Raw genomic sequence first — 11,420 nt, forward strand, 5'->3', positions numbered from 1 at the left:
GGGGCCCCACGGAGGAAACAGATGGGCCTCTGGGGCGTGGGAGCCTACCACCTCTGACCCCTGCGCCGGGCTGGAGGGGGGCTGGGAACGGGCCTAGGGAGCGTTCCCACGAGCTCCCCGAGCCCAGGGGAGGAGGAAGAGGGAGAGGTGGTCAGGGCACCCAGAGAAACACGCCCTCCTGTCTCCCCAGTTTGTGGTCGAGCCCCCCAGGAAGCGACTGAAGGCTGAAACTCAAACTCTGGCTCCTCCATTTTGGCCTTTAGGAGATGGTTGCCCCCCCCCCCCCGCCCAGCTGTACCCACCTACTGGCAGCCAGGAAAACCAGCTGGGAACCTTGGTGCCAAGAGGGCCCCTAGAGTCCCTGCCCCCTCCCGGGCAGTGCCAGCCGCTCCCCCCCCCCCGTCCCCTCCCCAGGCCCAGTAATGGGTGGGTAATGAGAGCTGGGGGAGAGGGGGAGGGGCGGGGAGGCAGGTGCCACAGGCTTTGGCATGGGGGGCCGCTAATCAGGTTTGCCAACGCCATCTGTCACCGCGCGAGCATCTGGGGCTCAAGGTGACCTGTCACCCTCAGTTACAATTATGAGTTTGGCATCTGTATTAAAGCCCGTCAGCCGGCCAGGCTGGGGGGGAGGTGTTGGTTGGAGGGAGGGCTGTGGTTGATATGGGGGGTGTCGGTGAGCCCTGTCCCCAGTGGGTCCCCTTTCCAGGAAGCTGCCTGGCTGTCAAGACCTGGATTTTCTCTGCACTGAGGGAGACTCTGTGTGTGTGTGTGTGTGTAGGCACACACTCAATTTGATCTCCACAATTCTCCAAGTGTGTAGGTGCGGGGGAGGGGGGGGGAGAGGCTGGGAGTTGTGGGGTTCCGGATAGCTCTAGGAGTCTGGAAAGGTGGGGGCTGTGACAGGTGGGGTGCAGATGAGGGTGTGTTGGTGTGTCTGGGTGTGTTGTTTGGGTGACACTGCAGGGTGTGCACCTGTGTTGTTGTAGGTGACCCTGGGTGAGTGTGGATCTACACCCAAGGGAGTGGGGGCTGTTCATCTGACAGTTACAGGCTACATGTCTAGGGGTGTAGAAGCTCTGTGTGGAATCCTTTCAAAGTGGTGTGTGTGTGTGTGTGTGTGTGTGTGTGTGTGTGTGCGTGTGCGCATGTCAGGGAATGATCCATATGTATTCACCCCCCCCCTTACAGTTTGAACCTTTCTCACCAACCCCAACTGCCCTGCTCAGATCTAGAGTTCTTTTTTTTGGGTGGGGGAGGGAGTGCATGTTTGGGGATGAAACCCAGGGTCTCAGGAAAGAACTCTGAGCAGAAGCTTGAGTTCCCAGGAGGGCTTAAGGGCTCTAGATTTTGCCAGCTGGTCTTTAGGTTTTAGGCTCCGGGCTCTGGATTCTGGGTCCAGTGCTCTAATTCTATGTACTGGGTTTTAGACTTGTGGGCTCTAGATTGAAGAGTACAGGTTCTTGGGTCTGGATTATGGAATGGCAAATCTTTAGATTCCAGATCCTGCCTGTTTTAATCCGAATTCTGGGGTTTGGAATCACTGGAATCTGGATCCTTCTTTTCCATCCCTCCTTCCTTCCCTCTCTCCTTCCCTCCTTCCCCCTCTCCTTCTCTCCTTCCCCTTCCTTCCTTCTTTCCCTTCCTTCCTTCTTCCTTCTTTTGGCACTGATTCTGAGGCTTCAGGGCCTGGGCACTGTCCCTGAGCTTTTGTGCTCAAGGCTGTCACTCTACCACTTGAGCCACAGCTCCACTTCTGGCTTTTTGGTAGTTTATTGGAGATAATGTTCTTGGAGCAGGGTGCCAATGGATCACACCTGTCATCCTTGCTACTCAGGAGGCTAAGATCTGAGGATCACGGTTCAAAGGGAGCTCGGGCAAGAAAGTCTGTGAAACTCATCTCCAATAAACCACTCAGAAAACTGGAAGTGGCACTGTGGCTCACGTGGTAGAGTGCTCAGCTGAAGAGCTGAAGAACACTGCCCAGGCCCAAAGTTCAAGACCCACAACCGGAAAAAAAAGCAAAAAGAGGAAGATGTTTATGGACTTTCCTGTCCGAGCTGGATCTGAACCACAATCTTCAGATCTCAGCCTCCTGAGTAGCTGGGATGACAGGCAGGCGTGAGCCATTGGTCCTCAGCCCCCCTGTCACCCCCCCTTTTTGGTGCTGAGGAACCCAAAGCCTCCTGAGCTACATCCACAGTCCCAAGGAAGATCTGAATGGATTTTTCACCCCGGGGACCTGGATTTCGGGCTCTGCGTTCTGCCTCCGGGTTCTCATTCCTGGCTTGCTCCATGCCGGGGCTCCTCAAGGCCTAGAACTCCTCATTGGGGCTGGGAAGGTGGCTCAGTGGTAGAGCGCTTGCCTTGCATGCCTGAGGCCCTGGGTTCAATTCCTCAGCACCACATAAGCAAAAAGAAAAAAGCCGGGAGTGGCGCTGTGGCTCAAGTGGTAGAGCGCTAGCCTTGAGCTGAAGGGCTGAGGGACAGCGCCCAGGCCCAGAGTTCAGGCCCCATGACTGGACCAAAAAAAAAAAAATAGAACTCCTCATTGGGCCACCACCGGATCCTCCCAGAAGAATGGCTGCAGAGCCCGCAAATGGCCACCAGGGGCCGCCCTTGGCCCAGATTTGGACTGGGCTGACCTAACCAGGCAGAGTCCGGGGCCCGAGGTGGCCTGGCTTGACCCAACCATTTTTTCCATGGAGGTGGGGCGGGGCCTCAGCTCCCTCGGCTGGGGACGGGCGTGTCCATCAGCTGCCCCTGGCTCAAACGCGGACAACTGCACCCGGCACTCCCAACGATCCACACCCCTCCCCTCCAGGGGACCCCGAGCACCCGGGGGAGGGGGCAGGGAAGGCGGTGTCGGTGTCAGGCCGAGAGGGTTGCGGGGACGGGGAGCCTGGGTCGCCCCCCGCCCGAGTCTGCGCTCCGCGGGTGGAGGTGCCGCCCAGGCCCGCCAAAGTCTTCCTGGGACGGACAGCGTGTCCCTGACGTGTCCCTCCGGCCCGGGTCCTGGCCCCGGGCACAGCCGTGGGTGTGTCTGTGAGCGCGTGTGCCAGGTGTCCCTGTGTCTCTGCGTGAGTCCGGGTGCGGGGACGGGCGAGGGCCCCCCGTCCGGCTCTCCATCCCCCGCCCTCGCCGGCTCCTGACGTCTCCCCCGCGGTCTCCCCGCGCGTTTTCCCGCGTCGCCTCCCCGCCGGCTCTTTTCCTCTTCCCAATCTCCGTTCTCGCCCCCCGAACTCCTCAGCGCGGGGCTCCCGCCATCGCTCTGCCCGCACTCCCCCCGCACCTCGAGCTCTGTCCGTCTCCGCCTCCCCCTCCCCTCTCCCCGTCCCTGGGCCGCGGCTCCAGGTGTGTGGATCCGGGTGGGTCCCGGGACAGCAGCAGCCCCTGGGCCCTGGGCGCCCGGGTGAACAATGCCCCATTCACGCGGCCCCGCCGGCGCCATGGCAACGCGCCCGCCCCGCCCTCCCCGCGCGTGCCAAGAGGATGCCATGGTTACGTCAGGCGCGCGCCCGCCCCGCGCGTGCGCGCGCGCCCGCCGCCGCCGCCGCCGCCGCCGCCGCCCCGCGCGCTCTGGCGAGGCTGGGCCGGCAGGGGGCGCGCGCCTGCAGCCTCTGCTTGGAGTCAGAAGGGAGCCCGTGCCTCAGTGTCCCCATCCGTGAGAAGACGGGGCGCCGTGGTTTCCCGATCCGTGAAATGACAGGGGCGTCACACTCACACACGGAGCGGTTGTCTGTAGTGGGGCTTGGGGGTGACTGTGCCCCAGGGTCTGGAACTGTGGTGTTGGTGTGGTTTGGATGTAATGATGTGTGTCTGGGTGGTTGTGGGCGTGTGTGTGAGTGTGTGTGTCAGGGTGTGTGAGTGCGGTGGGAGGCTGTGGTTGGGGTGTGGTTGTGAGTTCATGTGACTGTGTGTGTGTCTGTTTACATGCTCGTGTGTGTGTGTTGTCGGGTGCGATTGTGAATTTGTGTGGATGGTATGAGTGTGCAGAGGTCTGTGTTCACAAACTCGTGTGTGCAATGGGCTGTGGGCTCTGAGGACGGTGGGGGCCTAGCAGAGCCCCCTCACCTGAGTGCCTCCTGCTCCTGGCACAGAACAGGGGTGCCCAGCTGCCTGGGACCTCAGACTCCCTACAGGTTCAGGAGATCCCCAGCTGATGAATATTCATGAGATGGGGGCTGGCACCCACCACCAACAGCTGCGCTTCCATTAGCCCCGCCCTGCTAGGCTTACTCTACTCCAGAGGGGAGAGAGGGGCTGTCAGTCTCTCTGTCCCAGGCTCTGAGATGGGGGGGACGACTTAGGGACAATCGTGGCGGGGGGGGGGGGGGGGGGGGAGGGCTGTATCAGCAAGTTTGGTGGCTTGCTGGGGTGGCTAAGGGGCCCTGGAGAGCACCACTGATGCTTGACAGGATGTCCCTGTCTGCCTCCAGGGGGGACTGTGGGCGTTGTGGCCGTGTGAGGGACATGGCTCTGTCACTTGCCACGGGGAGACCCTGGGCATGTGCCATCGGAGTGGCTTTGAGCAGTGCTCTGTGCTTGCGAGCCAGCTTCCTGGGATCTGGGGCAGCTGTGGGCCCCACCCTGGGGTGGCGGCCATCAGAGCTGCTTCCCTGCCTGTGACCTCGCGGAGTGGTGACTCTGCGTGGCCGCAAGGCGGGCACAGCTGCAGGGAGCGTGTCGGGCTGCCTGAGCTGGCCAGCGGCCTCGTGCGGACGCCAGGATGCACCATTGCTATAGCTACATGGGGGGGGGGGTATGTGGAGACAGTGGGGTGCCACCATGGGACGGCCCAGGCAATACTGTGGAACTGTGCGTGGAGCTGAAGCCTGACAATGGCTTTTATTTTGGTGCCAGTCTTGGGGTTTGAACACAGGCACTGGTCACTGACCCTGAGCTTTCGCTCGCGGCTCGCATTTTACCATTTGAGCCACAGCCCCACTTCTGGCATTTTGGTGATTTATTGGAGATAAAAGTCTTTCCTGCCTGGGCTGGCTTTGAACTGTGATCCTCAGATCTCAGCCTCCTGAGAAGCTGGGATGGCAGGCGTGAGCCACGGGTGCCAGACAGTGGATCTATTTTGATGCCATTAGCCCAAAGATTGGGACTGCTCATCGGCCACCTCAGACATCCTCAGGGGAATGGAGAGGACTCCTGGGATGTGTGGAGGTGTGCATCGGCTTGAGCTGGGACACAGGCAGATATAACACCCACCAAGACAGTCTGTTCTTCCCCTCTGTCTTCCTTCCCTAACCTTAGGTTTGGGGAGTAAGCTTCTGGAAACACCAGGGACAAGTGGGGTGGGTGGGTGGGAGGGGGGGAGGGCTCTGGCTTATAGCTAGGTAGCCCCGGAAGGCTCTGGGCCCCAGCATCTAATACACATGGCTGAACATTGGACTAAGTGTGGCCTCACCCCCTCTGGCACCTACACCCTGAGACAGCAGAGAGGCAGCCGCCCCAGTGGCGGCACACAGAGGCCTCATTCAAGACCCACGGCCAGGTTTCCAGGGCGGGTGGGTCTCCTCAGGCTGACTGCAAATGAAATATTTCCCCAACTCCAGAGGAGGCCCTGGCTGGCTGAGCAGCACGTGTGAGTGAGTGTGTGAGTGTGTGTGTGTGTGTGTGTGTGTGTGTGTGTGTCCGCCTGTGCAGCTGCTGTCAATGGCTTATGTGTCCTCATTTCTGATTTGGGGGTGTTTGGGTGCAAAATCACTTTGTATGTGACCAAGAGTCTTTGTTCTTCAGAAGTAACATTATTTTTATTTCTTCTGGTGCCAGTATCAGGGCTTGAATTCAGGACCTTGCTTACTTGTTCAACCTGCACTCTACCACTTGAGCCATGCTTCCAGTCTGGCTTTTTTTGCTGGTTGGTTGGAGAAGGAGTTTGGCTTCAGGCTTTGAACCTTGATCCTTCAGAGCTGACTTCCCAGTAGCTAGAAAAAGCTGAGAGCTGCTGGGGGTTGGTGGCTCACGCCTGTAATCTTAGCTACTCCGGAGGCTGAGATCTGAGGATGGCAGTTCAAAGCCAGCCTGGGCAGGAACGTCTGTGAGACTCTTATCTCCAATGAAAACTACTGAAAAACCAGAAGTGGTGCTGTGGCTCAAATGGTAGAACGCTCGCCTTGAGCTGAAGAGCTGAGGGACAGCGCCCAGGCCCAGATTTCAAGACCCATGACTGACCCCCCCCCAAAAAAAAAAAAGACAAGAAAAAAGAAAGAAAAAGCTGAGATCAGGAGGTCAAGCTCCAGTACTGGCACAATTGTTTTTCTTTCTTTCATTTATTGGGGCTGGAAATATGGCTCAAGCTGTAGAGCACTTGCTTAGCAAACATAAAGCTTTGACTTCAAACTCTAGTACTGCAAGAAAATTATTTATTTGAAAATACCAGAACTCAGGCCTTTTGGCTAGGCAGGTGCTCTACCACTTCAGCCACAACCTCAGACCTTTTTACTTTTTTCTAATGGGCTCTTACATTTGTGCCTGGGTTGGTCTGAATCTGCCTCCTGAGTAGGTAAGGCAACAGGCAGGCACCACTGCTCCCAATTCTTATTGGTTGAGATGAAGTCTGTTTTATGCTCTGGTGGTGGTACTGAGGTTTGAACTTGGGACCTCGCACTGCCAAACACTCTACCATTTGAGCCACATCCCCAGTTCTAATTTTACTTTTGAGATAGGGGCTCACTCGGTAGCTCAGGCTGACTTTGAACTTGTGATCTTCAGTCAAACCAGTAGCTGGGATCACAGACAGAGACTACCATGCCTAGCTATGGTATTAATTAATTAAGGAACGATTTTAGGTGTTGAAGATGGAACCCAGGGCTTTGCACAAGCTAGGTAAGTACTCTACTACGAAACCACGCCCCTACTGTGGAGCCACGCCCCCACAGCGAGCCAAGTCCCTACTCAGGAGCCACACCTCCCACCTTGGAGCCACGTCCTCAGGCCCCTGCTATAAACCACGCCTATACGGCGGTAGCCACGCCCCACCAAGGCACCAGGCCCCTGCCGTGAAACCACGCCCCCCCACGGTGGAGCCACGCCCCCAGCCTGTCCTTGGGTGACTTTTTGTGTGCTTTGTTAGGCATGATTTTGAGGACGTTTAAGTGTCTGTGATGGGTGTGTGTGTGTGTGTGTATCTTTATTATTCATGGAGCCAGTGTCGATGGGGACCTCTGTGAGGACAAACATGTCCATGTGTGACCTGTCTGGCTTGGTAGTTGTCAGTGTGGGTGGCTGTAGGAAGATCTGTGCAGAACTCTCTGTGGGGCTCTGTGTGTGTGTGTGCGCGCGCGTGCTGGAAGGTGTGGGGGCTCGTGGATGTGTCCTGTGTGTATGTGATTCTGGACATTGTGTGATACCCTGGCTGGGGAGAGGAGGAGGAAGAGGAGGAGGAGGGAAAGGAGAACCGGAGGAAGAAGCAGGAGAGGAAAACAAGGAGGAGGAGGGGAGGCGGAAGAAGAGGGGGAGGGGTCGCTTTCCGTGTCTGACTGCCTGTGCTGCTGAGACCCCAGTGGGTGTGGCGTGGGAGCCCTCTGCGGTCCCCGCATGTGGCCATGAGAGTCCTGCCAGGTGTGCCTCAGAAATGGGAATCTGCACCCAGTCCCAGTTTGGGGCTCTCAGCCCCGAAGGGGGGGCGGGCAGTGGATATAAGGCTAGGACCCCAGGTCTGCAGGGCTACGCAAAGGGACCCTCAGGAAATAGGGATCCCAGTCCTGCCAGACGGATAGACTCAGAACACCCCTTTCTCTCAGGCTGGCAGCACCTACAGCCTAGTTCTCCATGCCAAGTGTTTTGCCCACCTCCCCGAGAGGCCTGTCCAGCTGCCAAGCAGCCCCGGGGCCCAGGCACTGCCTGCCCCACCTTCCGTGGCCCGGGACAGAGCTGCCAGAGCCCAGATGTTCCAGCCCTCCCCCACCACCGCTCCTGGCATCCTAGCCAGGTAGTGCCATGCGCCTACTTCTCCCGCCTCCCCCTCCCCCCACACCTGCATGGCAAAGAACACACCTGCTGCCAGCTGCGGCCAGGTGGGCAGCTCCACCAGGGAGGAATGCGGGGGGGGGTTCCAGCTGTGGCACCCTAGCTGTGCCAAGCACCCTGACAGCAGCCCCCCCTCCATCCTTCCAGGGCCAGGTGTGCCCTAAGATCAGGGCTATGGGGGGCACGAGGAGAAAGTGGGGGTGTCCCCCCGCAGCAGTCTCTCTGCTTTCCCATGGGAGCCCTCCCAGCTGGCAGTGAGGAGGGGGCTTTGTGTGGAGTCAGCATAAAGACAAGGTGGGCTGGGGGTTGGGGGGCTTCTGCTGTTTGCAGAAGGACAAAAGGGGCCCCCTTGATTCCCAAGAGGCCCCCAAGCCTCCTGCCAGATTCACATAGGTGCCCACCACACCCAGTGTCCCCTCACCTACAGCCACTAAGCCCCCAAAACCTATCTTCAAAGCTGAACACTGATGGCTCACGCCTGTCACCCTAGCTACTCAGGAGGCTGACATCTGTGGATTGTGGTTTGAAGCCAGACTGGGCGGGAAGGTCCTGGAGCCTCTTACCTTCAATTATCTACCAAAAAGAAAGAAGAAAAAAGAAAACCAAAACAACAACCACAAAAGTCAGAAGTGGAGCTGTGGCTCAAGTGTTAGCGTTCGGCACAAAAGCTCAGGGATGGCATCAGGCCCTGAGTTCAGACCCTAGGACTGGTGTGTGCATGCACACACCCACACCCACACCCACAGAGGTCCCCAAGCCTCCAGCCTCCAGATTCATCTAGGGTCCTAGCACAGCCAGTGTCCTCTCACCCTGGTCCCCAAAATATCCTCCTTTCCCCTCTTCTGCAGGACATCCAAGCCTTCCTAGGCCCACCTGTCTCCAGCCTCCTCTTCCTTTGAAGGCCCCAGACCCTTTCCTACCCACCCTCCCCTCCTGGTTCCTTTTGGTTCCCCATGCTTGCACCCCACAATCGAGATCACCCCTTTTCTGAACCCCTGTGGAGCCCTTTTCTGCTTCATGCCCCCCACTCCTGGACCTGCCCTGTCCTTCCGGGAGCCCCCTCCCCCTCCTCACAGGCTGAAACTTGAACCGGTGTTAAAAGTTTCTGTTTACGAGAAGCCCTTGAATTTTTAAGGACATATCGATTCCCTCCCTCCCCAGGCCCCGCTGCGTCCTCCCTCCCTCCCTCCGTGGCGGCCAGTGGCAGCAGTCAGGCCAGTTATGGCAACAAGCCCAAAGGATAGACACACAGACGGACAGATGTACAACCTTACAGCCCCAGAGAGCCCCCTCCCTCCTTCCACTCACACACAGCCCCACACGCCAACCTGGGTGACACACTCAGAATCACACGCATACACGTGCACGCAGAAGAACCACACCCTTTTCCATGTGCCCCCCCTCTGGTCATCTGGGTACCCCAGGGGTACCATCTCAGACAGAGTCCCCCCCAGTGCCAGCCACAGACCTTTTTCTGCCTTCTTTTCGTTTCTTGTCTGGACTTGGGCTTGAACTCAGGACCTCTCGCTCTTGCTTACTTTTTCATCCAAGGTTAGCGCTCTACCACTCGAACCACAGCTCTGCTTTGGTGTTTTGGTGGTTCATTGTGGGGGAGAAGTGGGTCTCAGATTTGTCTGCCCAGGATTGGCTTTGAACTGGGATGCTTAGATCTCAGCCTTCTGAATAGCTGGGATTACAGGCATGAGCCACACTGCCCGGTTCTTTCTGCTTCCTAGGACCCTTGTAGAACACCCACTTTGGCCACCCTGTGGGACATATGGGGAGACCCAGATGCATGCTGGGATATCTCTGTCACAAATATCTAAGCACTCCCTGCCCCCAGCAGGCCCTGGGGGTCAGGAAGACCCACACACTCACCCCGGTGTTCCCATGGCCCCCACTTCCTGTCAGACTGAACTCCCGCCCATCACCCCATGGAGTGCTCATCCCAGGGCAGTGTTCAGTCTTGTGCCCACCTAGTGCCACCTAGTGCCCACAGTCTTGTGCCCACTAGTGTTTGCAAAACACTCATCTGGCTCACAGACACCCCCCATGTGTATACTCAGAACACACAGACCCTGGCTGTGCCCCAGGTTGTGTCCCTTGTCTGTCCCCAGATGCCACTGGAACCTGTGGCAGACATCATGGACCCTTAGCTTGTCACCTACCTTGCTTTAGGGACAAATGAGGACCACGATATTTGTTTTTTTTTTGGGGGGGGGGGCCCGGTCGTGGGGCCTGAACTCTGGGCCTGGGCGCTGTCCCTCAGCTCTTCAGATCAAGGCTAGCGCTCTACCACTTGAGCTACAGAGCCACTTCCAGCTTTTTTCTTTTTGCTTATGTGGTGCTGAGGAATGGAACCCAGGGCCTCAAGCATGCCAGGCAAGCGCTCTACCACTGAGCCACCTTCCCAGCCCAAAGGACCACGATATTTGTAAGGGATGCTTACACACACACACACACACACACACACACACGCACACACACACACACACACAAGCCTGCATACAGGGGTTCAGTGGGCACAGCCACAGGCCGCTACATACTCACATAAACACGCATGCACACACACCCACAGATACCAACGCCTCAACCAGACAACACAGCTGAGAATTGCCACAGCTTCTAGGCCCGGTAGGCGTGTAGCACCTGGAATTTAGGTGGGAGTCAGTCCTGTCCTGACATGAGGTGCCTGGAGGCTGTGGGCACCATCTCCACTCACCCCAGGGGTCACCAACAGCTTCTCCTTCTGCCCCTGATCCAGATTCTCCAGCCCTTCTAAACTCTAGATCCTCCTGTCACAGTCTCCTGAGTGCTGAGATTACAGGCATGCACCACCACACACAGCATATCTTCCTTTCAACTTTGGAAGTTCACAGTTAGGAGGCCTACAAGAAAGACTGGAACCATTGGGCCTGGTAGTGTCCACCTATAATCCTGGCACTGGAGAGGTAAGGCAGGAGATTTGAGGGTAGCCTATGCTACAAAACAAGAAAAAAGGAAAAGGGGGGCGGGGACTGTGGCTCAATGGTAGAGCACTTGCCTAACATGCATGAAGCCCTGGGTTCGATTCCTCAGTACCACATAAACCGAAAAAGCTGAAGTGGTGTTGTGGCTCAAATGGTAGCATACTAGCCTTGAGCAAAAGAAGCTCAGGAACAGTGCCCATGCCTAGAGTTCAAGCCCCAGGGCTGGCAAAGGGGGGGGGGGGCAGCAGTGGCTCATACCAGTAATCCTAGTTACTCAGGAGGCTGAGATTTGAGAATCATGGTTCAAAGCCAAGAGACTCATCTCCAATTAACTAGCAAGAAATTGAGAGTAGAGCTGTGGCTCAAGTGGTAGAGCATCCGCCTTGAGTGAAAATGCTAACAGTGTCCAGGCCCTGAATTCAAACTCCAGTATTGGTGTGTGCACGTGTGTGTGCACGCGCACACACACAC

Source organism: Dipodomys spectabilis, unplaced genomic scaffold, assembly GCF_019054845.1.
Source record: "Dipodomys spectabilis isolate Male_0828 unplaced genomic scaffold, ASM1905484v1 ptg000573l, whole genome shotgun sequence".
Taxonomy (NCBI): Eukaryota; Metazoa; Chordata; class Mammalia; order Rodentia; family Heteromyidae; genus Dipodomys; species Dipodomys spectabilis.